Source organism: Rattus norvegicus, chromosome 2 (assembly GCF_036323735.1).
Source record: "Rattus norvegicus strain BN/NHsdMcwi chromosome 2, GRCr8, whole genome shotgun sequence".
NCBI lineage: Eukaryota > Metazoa > Chordata > Mammalia > Rodentia > Muridae > Rattus > Rattus norvegicus.
In genome coordinates, this window is record NC_086020.1 from 33,345,596 (window position 1) to 33,358,851 (window position 13,256).

The following is a 13,256-nucleotide window of genomic DNA, read 5'->3' on the forward strand; positions in this document are numbered from 1 at the left end:
AATCTTTCTTTCATTCCTAATATTATAAATTATATATACATATGTATATATATATACACACATACACACACACATACACATATATATTACACTATATTCCAATGGCCCTTTTCAATTCATATACACTTGGCTCTTTCATCAACCCTGAGAAATAATTTTCTATAATTTATTTCTCATGTTATTCCTGTTTTTACTCTTTTCCTCTAGTATCCTCATTCTAGGGGAAAATGATAATTTATCTTCTTTCTCCTCATATATTCTCAGTATTGTGCTAATTTCTGGGTTTACCTTGATTTTGTGTGGGGGTGGGTAGGTTTGCTACCAGGATTGAACTCAAACCCTATGTGTGCCAGGTAAGTGCTCCACCACTGAGCTACATCCCTACTATATTATATTGTTCCTCCTCCTTCTCCTCCTCCTCCATCTCCCCTCCATCCCTGTATTTCTCACAGTGGCTTTGCATTAGTTATGTACCCAATGCAGACCTCAAAATGGCCATCCTCCTATCTCAGATTCTTGAGTAGCTGACATTATATAGTGTGCACCATCGCATTCAGTTTCTGATGTATATATTATCAGATAACTATTGTTGTTTGTTTTTGAGACATGGTCTCACACTGTTAACCTAACTGGCCTTGCGCTGGCTACAGAGCTCAGGCTTTTCTTGAACTTCTGATCCTCTTGCCTCCACCACCCAAATGATGGTGGCATTATGGTCTAGCAGGCCAGTATCACCAGTCCTGGATTATGATAGCATTTTTAAATTCCAGCAATTATAATTGGACATGGTTCTGTTTTGTTTCCTGTATTTTCCTTTTTTTTTTTGTTTTGTTTGTTTTGTTTTTTGAGACCATGTTTTCTGTGTAGCCCTGCCAGTTCTAGAACTCACTCTGTTGACCAGAACTTACAGAAACCCACCTGCTTTTCCTCTTTAATGCTGGGATTAAAGGTATGTGCCAGCATTGATTGTCCATTTTCATGTAAAGTTATTATTGAAAAGAGTTTGCTATTTCCTCTGAATTTGTAACGTTTTAGTTTGCTCGATTACAGCTGTCTCTTTTTTTCTCCCTTATTAGTTTTGGGAACTTGTTTTGCTATGTTGGACATGTTTGATTCTTTCCCATGCTGTTTCTGTTAATCTGTTTCTTTCATAGAGCATATACTTTCATGTGCTGTCATAGAAACTGTCTTTCTTCTTCTTCCTCTGTAGTAGCAGTTCTCAACCAGTGGCTCATAACCTCTTTGGTGGCTGAATGACCCTTTCATAGGGGCCACATATCTGATACCCCCCTGCATATCAAATGTTTACATAATTCAGTAGCAAAGTTACAGTCATGAAATAGCAATAAAATAATTTTATGGTTGTTGGTCACCACAACATGAGGAACTATATTAAAAGGTCCCACACCAGGAAGGCTGAGAACCAGTGCTCTGTAGTATTGCTTTAACATCCTGCAATGTTGGTTTGACTGTCATAAATAGCATCCATTTGTATGTCCTTAAAACTCTTATTCTTCATCAGTCGTGAAGGTTAACTTTTCTGGATAGATCACTCTTGGTTCAGGGTTACTTGTTCTCAGAGCTTCAGAGTTAACAGTTCATGCTCTTCTGGGTGCAGACATCCTTGCTTTGGTAAGATGAGTTGATGTATTCCTCATTCCATGCTAATAGTGTTTCCTTACTTTGTATTTCTGACATCTTGACTATGAAGTGAGGGGAGTTTCTTCACTAGCCATATTGACTCAGTATTCTGAATGCCTGTTGTGTTTGGATGTCTACTTCTTTCTCTGGGTTTCAGACACTTCTATTATAATTTCATTAAACATTATCTATTCATTTTGAGTTTATCTCTGCTCCTTCTACACCATGCCCTCCTAAATGAATCTCAGACTTCATGGAAATATTGTTCATGCTTAATTCTCTCCTTATATATGTCTGTTTGTATAGCTGTCTCCTCTTTGTATTCTCATTCCTTGTTTGCTCTTCTGCACGGTCTTGTCTGTTGGTGATACTTCCTGATGTGGTTTTTAATTGGCATTTCTTTCACTTTTAGTATTTCTATTTGATTTTTAATGTTTTGATTCCTTTGCTAAGTTTTCTCTTTATATTTTGGACTTTCTTCTCCAATTTATTAAATTTTCATTCTCCCTAGAGACTCCCTTGTGTAAATTTTGGATAGATGTTCTTAACTCATCTATCTCCTTGAGACTTCTTTATGATCATGAATTCTTTCTCAGACATGTCATCTATCTCACTGACTTTAGCTTCCATTATAAAAGTTTGGAATGAGTGATGTGATGGGTCATTTTGCCATTTTTTATTTTTCTTTTTGTGTTTTGTGTATGTGTTGATTGGACTTAGAGTTTTCGAGTCTCTTCCAACTCTCTAGGTGTCTTTTTCTGGGAGTCTTCACAAATCTCAGCTATGGAGACTGGTAAAGCTTGGTGTTGACTCCAAACTGGCTTTACTGAGGTGACCTAGATGAGACAGGGTAACGACAGGATCACCACACACTTATTACCAAAGTGGCCACATGGAATAAAAACCCCAGTGGCATGCTGAACTCTGTGAATCTGCTAGGGGCTAGAGGCAAAATGCCAGTTTCACCCTGAATTCTGACTGGGAAGAAGAGTCAGAACTTCAGTCTTGTGTGATCTCTAAGAGCTTTAGAGCCAAAGCCTTTGCACAATGGTCAATGCTGAGACCTCTATAGCCAAAATTCCTATCTCGTGGTGAACTCTAGAGCTGCTATAGCCAAATTTCTGGCTTGAAGATAAACTTAGGAATTACTAAAACCAAAACATTTGTTGTACTGACATCTGGGATCCCTGGAGCTGCAGGTACTTTTCTAAGATAGACTCTGAGACCACTGTAGACAAAATTTGAGTCCTAAGGTAAATGCTCAGATCAAAGGCCAGATCCCAAGGTGATCTCTGGGACCACTGGAGCCAAAGACCAGGAACTGAGGTAAACTCTGGGATCGCTAAAGTCCTAAAATAAACCAATGGAGCCAGAGCCCTAGTTCCATCCTGAATTGTATGATCCCTAGCCAGAGACCCTGTCTCACCTCAAGTTTTAATGTTTTTTGACACCACTTTCAAGATGAAAACATTTTCAAATGCACACTGCCCTAGTTTGTTTTCTGTTCCTATGATAAAAACCTAACTATAACTAGCTCAGGAAAAGCAGAGTTCTTTTGGCTCACACCTAACAGTCAATCACTGAGGGGCACCAAGGCAAGAACTCAAAGCATAGAGGCAAGAACTGAAGCAGAAAACATGTATGGTACAGCCTTTCTTCTTTCTTCTTCTTTCTCCTCCTCCTCCTCTTCCTCCTCTTCTTCCACCTTTTTTGTTTTCTTTTATTTTTTCTTTCCATCAAAGTAAAAATTCTGGTATGTCAATGGTGACCAGTTCATTGGTCATATCCTGAAATTTGAGTATTGCCAGTGACCATATGGGAGGGCCAAATTCCTTTGCTGTCATGTTCTCATAGCCATCTCCATCTTCATCCAATAAAGAAAAAACATCTTCAATTCAGCAGTTTGTTTTCAGCTAGCTGATCAATCGTGGTGCACTAAAGGGAAGCAGAGAAGGAAGGGGTAAGAACTCCTGCTTCAGTGAAGGGGGTACCTCCATTGCTGCAGCTAACTTACCTGCACAGCCATCCTATACCAGTAATGCGCCACATCCAGGACTACCAGACCCATTTTACTCACTTTAAAATTAGTTTACCTTTTTATTATTGAGACAATAATTTTCCTATATTTAAAATATATCAGTACTTTGTCAGATATTTACATTTTTAGTGTGACTTCATTTGAACATCGTGTGTGTGTGTGTGTGTGTGTGTGTGTGTGTGTGTGTACATGAGGACCTCAGTTCATGTCCTAAAACCCACATAAAAACACTGTGTGTGATGCATACAGCCAAAATCCTAGTTTGGGGAAGCCAGGAGAATTACTAGAATCACTGTTCAGCCATTCTAACCTCATTAATGATTGCCAAGCCAATAAAAGTCCCTGAGAGGGGGGGGAGTGAGAGGGAGGGAGGGAGAAGCAGAGAGAGGGAGAGGGGGATTGATTAAGATTACCAGGTCAAGCTCAGTGGTAAATATATATATAACCCCAGCTACTCAGAACAAGGCAAGGCAATTACTTATATCCAGGAGTTACAGAGCAATCTGGGCAATATATGGAGACCCTGACTCATCAGATAAATCAGTTTGTAAAATGTATAGCAATAGAGGAACTACATTCCCAGAATAGGGCAGGGGGATGTGGAAAGGAACAGCCTGGAGCTAACCCATAGTTTTCCTCATTTTAAACACTTTACTCTTAATTTTTGAGCAAATGCCTATGAATAAAATTCAAAAAGACACAAGCAGGTATCAGCTTCTTGGAAACAAGTCTCCTTTAGATGTGACCAATACTTTCAAGAATTTTCCACTGTACTAACCTGGGCCAGAGTCAGCATAGCTCCTCCCTTCCATTGCTGTTAACACTTGGCATACTGTTAGCACTTTCACATGAGCACCTTTACGGGTCTCCCGTCGTCACTTACACTGTCTTCTTTTCATTATGTGTATCCCTAATGCTTCAACTCTTGATGTGTAAGGTCTGTTGAGTAAATTTATAAATGACAAATGAGGTGTATTGTTTCTAGGACCTTGCTGTGAGGAGTGACTCAACCAGCAATTTACACAGGTAAACGGAGTCCATAGTCCATCTAGTAATAACCCCTCCCCAGAGAAGACTTACCCAAATGAATCCTCTGTCGTGCAGATCTGAACCCACAAGAACTATTAAGAGTACTCCCCAGAAGGTGAACTATCCCTGTGCCCCTTGGTTTCCTCATATAGGCCTAGGAACTCAAACGTCCTATCTTTCTCCTAAACTCTGTAACTTACTGATGGTCTGGAGATTCCACTAACATATTTCCCAAATGACTGGTAGCGCCCTTCTTTCTCCGCATTCAGGAAGCTGCTTCATGGTATGATCTTTCTAACCATTACAAAGATGGACCTGAACATGGGTATAATAAGGAAGTTGTGTCATAATCCTGTAAAATGATAACTGTTCTTTTTTGTGAATAGCTTAAGCCCTGCTTATTTTTGTTTCCACGAATGCTTTGTCTCTGAAAAACATTAATTCTTTGAAATTTTCATACAATGCAATCTGGGCATATTCTCCACATACTCCTCCCAGATCCATTCTGACACCCTTAGCCCTCAACTTTGTGGCCTTTTCTTTTTCTTTTTTTTTTTTTTCAAATAATTCACTGGGCTGGAGAGATGGCTCAGCAGATAAGAGTACTGGCTGCTCTTCCAGAGGTCCTCAATTCAATTCCCAACAACCACATGGTGGCTCACAACCATCTGTAATGGAATCTGATGCCCTCCTCTGTTGTGTTTGAAGACAGCTTCAGTGTACTCACAGAATAAAATAAATAAATCTTAAAAAAAATTCATCAAGTCTAATTTGTACTCCCCATATATTCTTGATGGCATCCAATGGAATGTGGCCAGCCTAACAGTGGCCACACTCCATACTCTTAAGGAAAACTGACTCTCCTTCCCTGTTGTTTTCCCTATCTTGAAACAGATCTTGTATGTAGTAGTTCTAGTTGTCTTAAGACTTGTTATATAGACCAGGCTGGCCTCAAACTAAGAGATCCACTGTCCCTGCCTCTGCCTCCCTACTGTTAGGACTAAAGAAGTGTGCCATCACGCCCAGCCTGTACTGTGTCTCTTTAAAATAATGGGAAAGGGATGCTGAGGTCAAAGAATTTACACAACTAAAAAGGATTGTGCCAGAACCTGAGAACTAGGAAAAAGAGATGGGAACTAGGAAAATGAGGAAATGCTTTCTTTTTTTCAGTCTTTCTACATAACCCTGGCTGTGCTGGAACTATGTAGATCAGGCCTGCCTCTGCCCCCAAGTGCTAGAATTAAAGGCATGAATCACTATAGTGTCTTAGGAGATGAATATTTCTCTGGGGAATAAATATGTAAAATTATAGAATTGTATCTCTCATTTCCTGTTTTGTTTTGTGTTTGTTGGCACAAGATCTTACCTTAACTCAATGACCTTGAACTTGAGGTAACACTCTTGTCTCAGCTTCCCAAGTGCTGTAATTGCAGTTCACCATCTTACCTAGGTCATCTTTTATTTACCTTTTTCCTACAGCACGTGTGGATGCCAGAGGACGACTTGCAGCAATCACTTCCCTCCTGCCTTGTGAGCCCCAGACTGAACTCAGGTCACTGGGCCTAGTGGCACTTGCCTCTATGCCATTTCATCAGCCCTCGTCTTACTCTGGATGTTAGTAATTTGGTCTCATTTTTATCAATCAATCTACTTCAAGATCTATAACTCTGTTGATCTTGTATTTGGACTTAATGATTTCTACTAGTTCCCAGTATTTCTTTTGATTATTTTTACTCACTCAAATATATAGTATATATATATTGAATGTTACTAAGATTAAAGTAAAAAGAGAAATCTTAAATGAACCTGAAAGAAGGAATAGAAGAAAGTGGTAAATATATTGCATCTTAATAAACAGTAAGTGATTAAGACATATTAATGTCTTGTGAGACAGAAGAAAAATGAAATAGATAACAATTATATTTGAGGAGGGAGTCAAATGAATTAAGGTTATTTTGATCCTTTTATTGTCTGAGGGAGGAGTAAGGAACATAACTTTAGGTTCAACTTAGGTTATGATGATCAGAAAGCAAACTCCTGATGCCTTCTCAGATCCCCTTGAATCCTTTCTTTCCAGAGTTGATGCTTACCTTCTACTCCAGCACGGCTGCCCTTGCTCAGCTTCCTTGGCTGGCAGGAGTCCAAACTGAAGTCACCAAGCCTACCTGTCCTGAATTGTCACTGCACCTTTTTCAGAGCTGTATACAATGCCACACTATTAAAACGAGAACCAGGCATGTAGGTCACATGAGAGAGTGCTTACCTCACGAGAACACACTCTTGGGTCTCATTCCCAGCATCACAAACAACGGGGTGTGATAGCTCTCATCGGCACATGGCTCAGCAGATAAAGCAGCTTGCTACCAAACCTGACAACCTGAGTTCCACCCCTTGAACCACATGGTGGAGGCTGAGAACCGTTAGCTGTAAACAACTGTTAGTTGTTTTCTGACCTCCAACATGCAAGGGAAGGCAAGCATGCACCACCTCCACCTCCACACACAATAGGCAGGCAGGCAGACAGGCAGGCAGACAGACAGACAATTACTTTTTCTCTCCCTCTCTCTCAGAGGTATTCCTTTGTGGCCCTTTTTATAACTGTACACTCCAAGCAGGCACTCTTGCTGGGAGGCGCCTGCATCTACTCACAGCTTGTCATGAAGCCTGACCACCATGCTAACACACTGTATTATACCACACAGTATTTCCCTAGCATTTTCCCTGTTCTTCCTCACCATCGGTCCCCAGATTGGCATCTCTCAAATAAAGTAGCAATACTTTATCTTTGTCTTATGCTATTTTCTAGGGAACTCAAGTTTAGAAATTCCACTGTAGTGGCCATTCCTGGTTTGTCAACTTGACTATATCTGTAATGGATTACAATCCAGAATTGGAAGGCTCACCTATGATCCTAATCTTGAGGCTCAGAGTTACAAGTTTCTGACCTGAATCTTGGCATGGAGATCTTGAGGCATAGTGGCTATGAATCCCATGAGACTTAGGCAAACAGATCTCTGAGTTCAAGGTCATCTGGGACAAACCAAGCCCCAGATCCAGGTGTGGTAGTACGCACCTTTAATCTGGGACACACCTGCTGCTGGAGACCTACTAAGATTCTGTCTTCTTCTCCTGCTTACCTTATGGGACTGAACAATGTATAGACCCTTGAACTTCCATTCATAGCTGCTGCTGACCATTGTTGGGGAGTTGGACTACAGACTGTAAGTCATCAACAAATTCCCTTACTATATAGAGACTACCTATAATTTCTGGGACTCTAAAGAACCCTGACTAATACATCCACTAAAAGAATAAAAGCAACATACAAGTTTCTAACTAGTCAGGAAAAATTTAGAAAGTTTTAAAATAAAATTCAGAAGATGCAATGGTTTAAACCAATACCACAACTGTGCATATTTTGACACCCCAAGTATCAGTGGTTATACAAACACTTGAATATAAGGGTACTAAATATATTTATTGTACCTCATATTAATTTAATTTACATATTAAGTATAAATGGACTAATTTACTATGCTTTAATTAAAACATGAAAATTGTCAGACTGAATAACAAGAATATGAAGGGCTTAGGGCTAACTCAGGATACAGTGCTTGTCTAGCACGCAGGAGTCTGTGTTTAAACTACAGCACTAGAGGAAAGGAAGTGGAATGTGCACATTTGACATAAGTAAGGCTCTGGTCCCTAATAGTTGACCCCTTCCCCCAAGAAAGTGCACATTTAGTGAAAGGACACCAAATCAATATGTTGTGAAGTTACAAAAAAGAAATAGGAAATTAAAGACCCAAGTTTTATTACCATTCTCTCTGTCTCTTTCCCTGTGTCTCCTCTGGGTGTTTCTCTGTGTGTGTGTCTCTCTCTGTCTCTGTCTCTGTCTGTCTCTTCAGTGCTAGGGATGGGCACTAGGCTCTTACACACACTAAACATGCACTCTTATGCTAAGAAACACACCCAGCTTCCACTTCTCTAATCTTTAAACAAGACTAATATTTTTCTCAATGACTGCGAAAAAATAAATTCCTTTTCAAACAAACAATATTCATCTTAACCTTATCAAACATGGAAATGAAATCCAAAACTGAGACTATCCCTTCTCTCAGACAATGAGTTTAATTAAGTCTTTGTTCTGATTTCATTTCTGTTGTTGTGATAAGATGTTCCAACAGAAGGCAAAATAAAGGGGGGAAGAATTTAGTTAAGATTCTAGTCCTTAACAGCAAGGAAGTCACTAGGCAGTAAGCTAAGCGTGAGACAGCCAGTCATACCACACCCATGGTCAGGGGCAGAGAGAAATAAAGGCACCCATGCTGCCTGCTGGCCTGCTGCGTATGATCATCTAGCTCATTCAGAACTCCATGCCAGAGAACAGCTCCGACGATTCCACATCTCTACCTGACCACAAGGCAACCTAATCTAGTTAATTCCTCAACTGAGGCTCTCTCCTGAGGTGATGCTAGATTTCAGCTAGGTGACAATTGGAGGTACCTAGTCTTACTGCAACTTGAAATGCCATGTTTGGTTGATATATACATGGGAATCCTGTCCTGTTCTGAATATAAATGGAGTTGGTATGGATTGGGATGGGGCAGAGGGAACATGGGGGAGGGCCTGGGAGGAGAGAAAGGAGAGGAAACTTGGGTCAGAGATATAAAAGGAATAAGGAAAAATTAAAATTAAAAAACTAGCAATCACAGTCTCTAATAATACATTCTGGTGACTGTTTTTTGCTTGTTTGGTTGGTTGGTTTGGGGTTTTTGTTTTGTTTTAAGGTTTATTTATTTACTTTATGTGAGTATATTGTTGCTGTCTTCAGACACACCAAAAAGGGGCACTAGATCCCATTACAGATGGTTATAAGCCACCATGTGGTTGTTGGGAACTGAACTCAGAACCTCTGGAAGAGCAGTCAGTGATCTCAACCTCTAAGCCATCCCTCCAGCCCCTAGTTTTGGTTTTTGAGACATTTCTCTATAGCCTTGACTGTCCTGGAACTCACTCTGTAGACCAGGCTGTCCTAGAACTCACAGAGGTTCACTTGCCTCTGCCTCCCAAGGGCTGGGATTTAAGGTGTGTGTCATCACAGACCGGCTCTTTTCAAAAGGAAACATTCTAACTGTGCTAGAAGCATAACTTGTAAGTTACTAACACCTCTGTTGCCAAGGAAAAACAACAGCAGTTACCAGTTTACCTGCAAAAGAAACTAGTTCCACACGAAGATGTTCAGCAAAGGAAACAATCAGTACAGCAAAATGGCAATCCACAGAATGGGAGAAACTTTTACGAGCTACACTTTATACAATGGGCAAATTTCTGGAATTCACAAAGAATTGCAGAAAATACCAAGGAAATAAAAACTGTCGGTCAACAAACTGGCAAATGAACTGAAAGGGCAACTTAAAATACAAAAACAAAGACGAGAAAAGTAGCCACTGTAACAAGGGCCCAGACCTTAATAGGCCTTAAGAGCTCAGCACAACTGACTCCATGATATAAGTGCCGTTTGGGTCAGAAACTCAGTACTTAAGACAGCACCGGGGGCTGGAGAGATGGCTCAGTGGTTAAGAGCACCGACTGCTCTTCCCGAGGTCCTGAGTTCAAATCCCAGCAACCACATGGTGGCTCACAACCATCTGTAATGAGATCTGATGCCCTCTTCTGGTGTCTGAAGACAGCTACAGTGTACATATATAAATAAAATAAATACTCAGCTCCAAAAATAAATAAATAAATAAATAAAATATTTAAAAAATGAAAAAAATTAAAAAAAAAAAAAAGACAGCACCATCTGCCAAAACTAAAATAAAGGCCTCATCCATCAAAGTCCATACAGTACTGGGAAAGCCTCAAAATAACACTATTTAGTTTCTTCAACTCTGCTTCATAATTACAGAAAAATGTAATTATGATAGGCAATGGTAGTGCATTAACTGAAGTATGTCAATCCACAACATGATTTTTGCAATTAAAAGATCATCCTGAAAAGGGCTCAGTGCTACACTGACATTTGTATGCAGCTAGATAATAAAGACTTAAACCCATGTCCGAGCAGTGCTCTGGTGGCTATCCCACATAGCCGTAAATATTTTTCTAACAGTGTTCAATGTTCCTAGCCATCAGGATACTATCTAACCCTGGGAGGGCTACCATCAATAAATCTAACAAATCCTGAAAATGATATGGACAGAATGAAACCCTTATTCACTGTTGGTAAGAATGCAAATTAATACAGCCACTGTAGAAATGAGTTCGGATAGTCCTCAAAAATTTAAAACTAGAAGCCTGGTATGGTAGTACACACCTTTAATCCCTGCACTCAGGAGGCAGAGGCAGGCAGATCTCTGTGAGTTCAAGGCCAGCCTGGTGTACAGAGCTGAAGAAGTTTGTAAAGAGCCAGAGAAACCCTGTCTTGAAAAAAAGATTAAAAATTAGAACTACTGTATGATTCCATTATTTTACTCTTCACATTTACTGGAGACATTCCCCACATTTACTATTGCTTTATTCACCACAGCAAAGAATTAGAATCGACCTCACTGCTACAGACATATAAATGGATAATGAAAATGTGATAAACAAATAAAAATGGAGTACTAGTTAGCTCTAAAGAAAAATATAATTATGATAGGCAATGGTAGTGCGTGCCTTTAATCCTAGCACTCAGGAGGCAGAGGCAGGCAGATCTCTTAAGTTCAAGGCCAGCCCAGTCTATAGGAGTTCCAGGACAGCCAACCCCAATACACACACCCCCAAAAAAACAAAGTGATTCCAACATTTGCAGAAAAATGGATGGACTTAAAATGTACAATATTAAATCAGGCCACACAACCTTAGAAAAAGGTGCATGTTCTTCACCTGCAGAACATAGCCAATAATATATGTGTACTTATAAACAAATGTCTGTGTGGGACAGACAGTACAACATACAGCATAGGGAGAAGAAAGCCTAAGTATTAGAGGATGAGGAAGGACTGCGAGCAGGAAATAAATTCAAAGTGTGAAAGGATAGAAACTGTCTATAGCTTCTGTTCTAACTAACTATTTAAATTGTAAAGAATCACTGAGTGGTACAGTCTTTGGGCCTAGTTGTTTTTTTTTTGGGGGGGGAAGGGTTATTTGCAGAACTTTTTTATAATAAAAAATTGTTTTTTAATTAAAAAACAATTTAAGGGCTGGAGAGATGGCTCAGTGGTTAAGAGCACTGACTGCTGTTCCAGAGGTCCTGAGTTCAATTCCCAGCAACCACATGGTGGCTCACAACCATCTGTAATGAGATCTGATTCCCTCTTCTGGTGTGTCTGGAGAGCTCAACAGTGTACATGCATAAAATAATTAATTAAAAAAAACAATTTAAAAAAGAACCAATGAGTCTAGACTCAATGAATATGAATCCTGAGAGAAACATCCAGCAGTTGGACTCTGGTCACTTAACCGTATGTGTGTGTGTGTGTGTGTGTGTGTGTGTGTGTGTGTGTGTGTGTGTGTGTGTGTGTTGTGTTCATGTGTGTGCATGCTTGTGCTTTTTTTTTTTTTTTTTTTAAAGAATATTTTTTGGGAAGAGCGTGGTAGGTAAGGGTAGTCAGTGCAAGGGTCATTTAGTCACTAGGGAAGGATGGCCCTTGCCCACGGTGATAGTGGTTAACAAGATGAACAAAGATACTCGGATGACAGCAGACTAACCAAAAGTTAATAGACATCTGGGGCTGGGGATTTAGCTCAGTGGTAGAGCGCTTACCTAGGAAGCGCAAGGCCCTGGGTTCGGTCCCCAGCTCCAAAAAAAAGAACCAAAAAAAGAACCAAAAAAAAAAAGTTAATAGAAATCTAAATTTAGTGCGGCTGGAAGGATCAGTTAATGATACACTATAAAAAGGTAATTTAAGAAAAGGACTAAAACACACATTACTATTGACTAAAATCACTCCGAAAGGCAGAGAGCCCTGGTACCTGAGCATGTAAAGAAGGAACTTCTACAAAGAATAAGAACATTCCTTGCTCACACACCAGGTAACGTAAGGGTGAATCAGAATGTGCTGTTGTGTACATTTATTTCTCAAAGTAAAACCTGCTATAATTAGAAACTGATTTCCCAAAATAAAGTCCTGTTTTTGTACAATAGTTTTCATTTTTTTTTTTTTAAAAAAAGAGCATATTGCTGGACAAAAAGCTCGGTGATTAAGAACAACTGCTGCTCTTGCACAGGACCTGGGTTCAGCTCCCAGCACCCACACCAGGCAGTTTACAACTGCTTTTTAACCCCACTCCCAGGAAATCTGATGCCCTCGTCTGACCCCTGTGGGTACCTACACTTAGGGTAAACAAACTCATGTAGACACTCACACATGCATGTAAATAGAAATCTAAAATGAAAAAAATTGAGATTATGACATCAATTTAATCATTATAATTATATATATACTAATGAGTTAGAATAAAAATGATTCAAAAATAATAGAAAAATAATTACATTTTAATGTATATCAGTGATAGAACCCAAATAAAAATACTGTTATTTTCATAGTTAAAAGTTTCT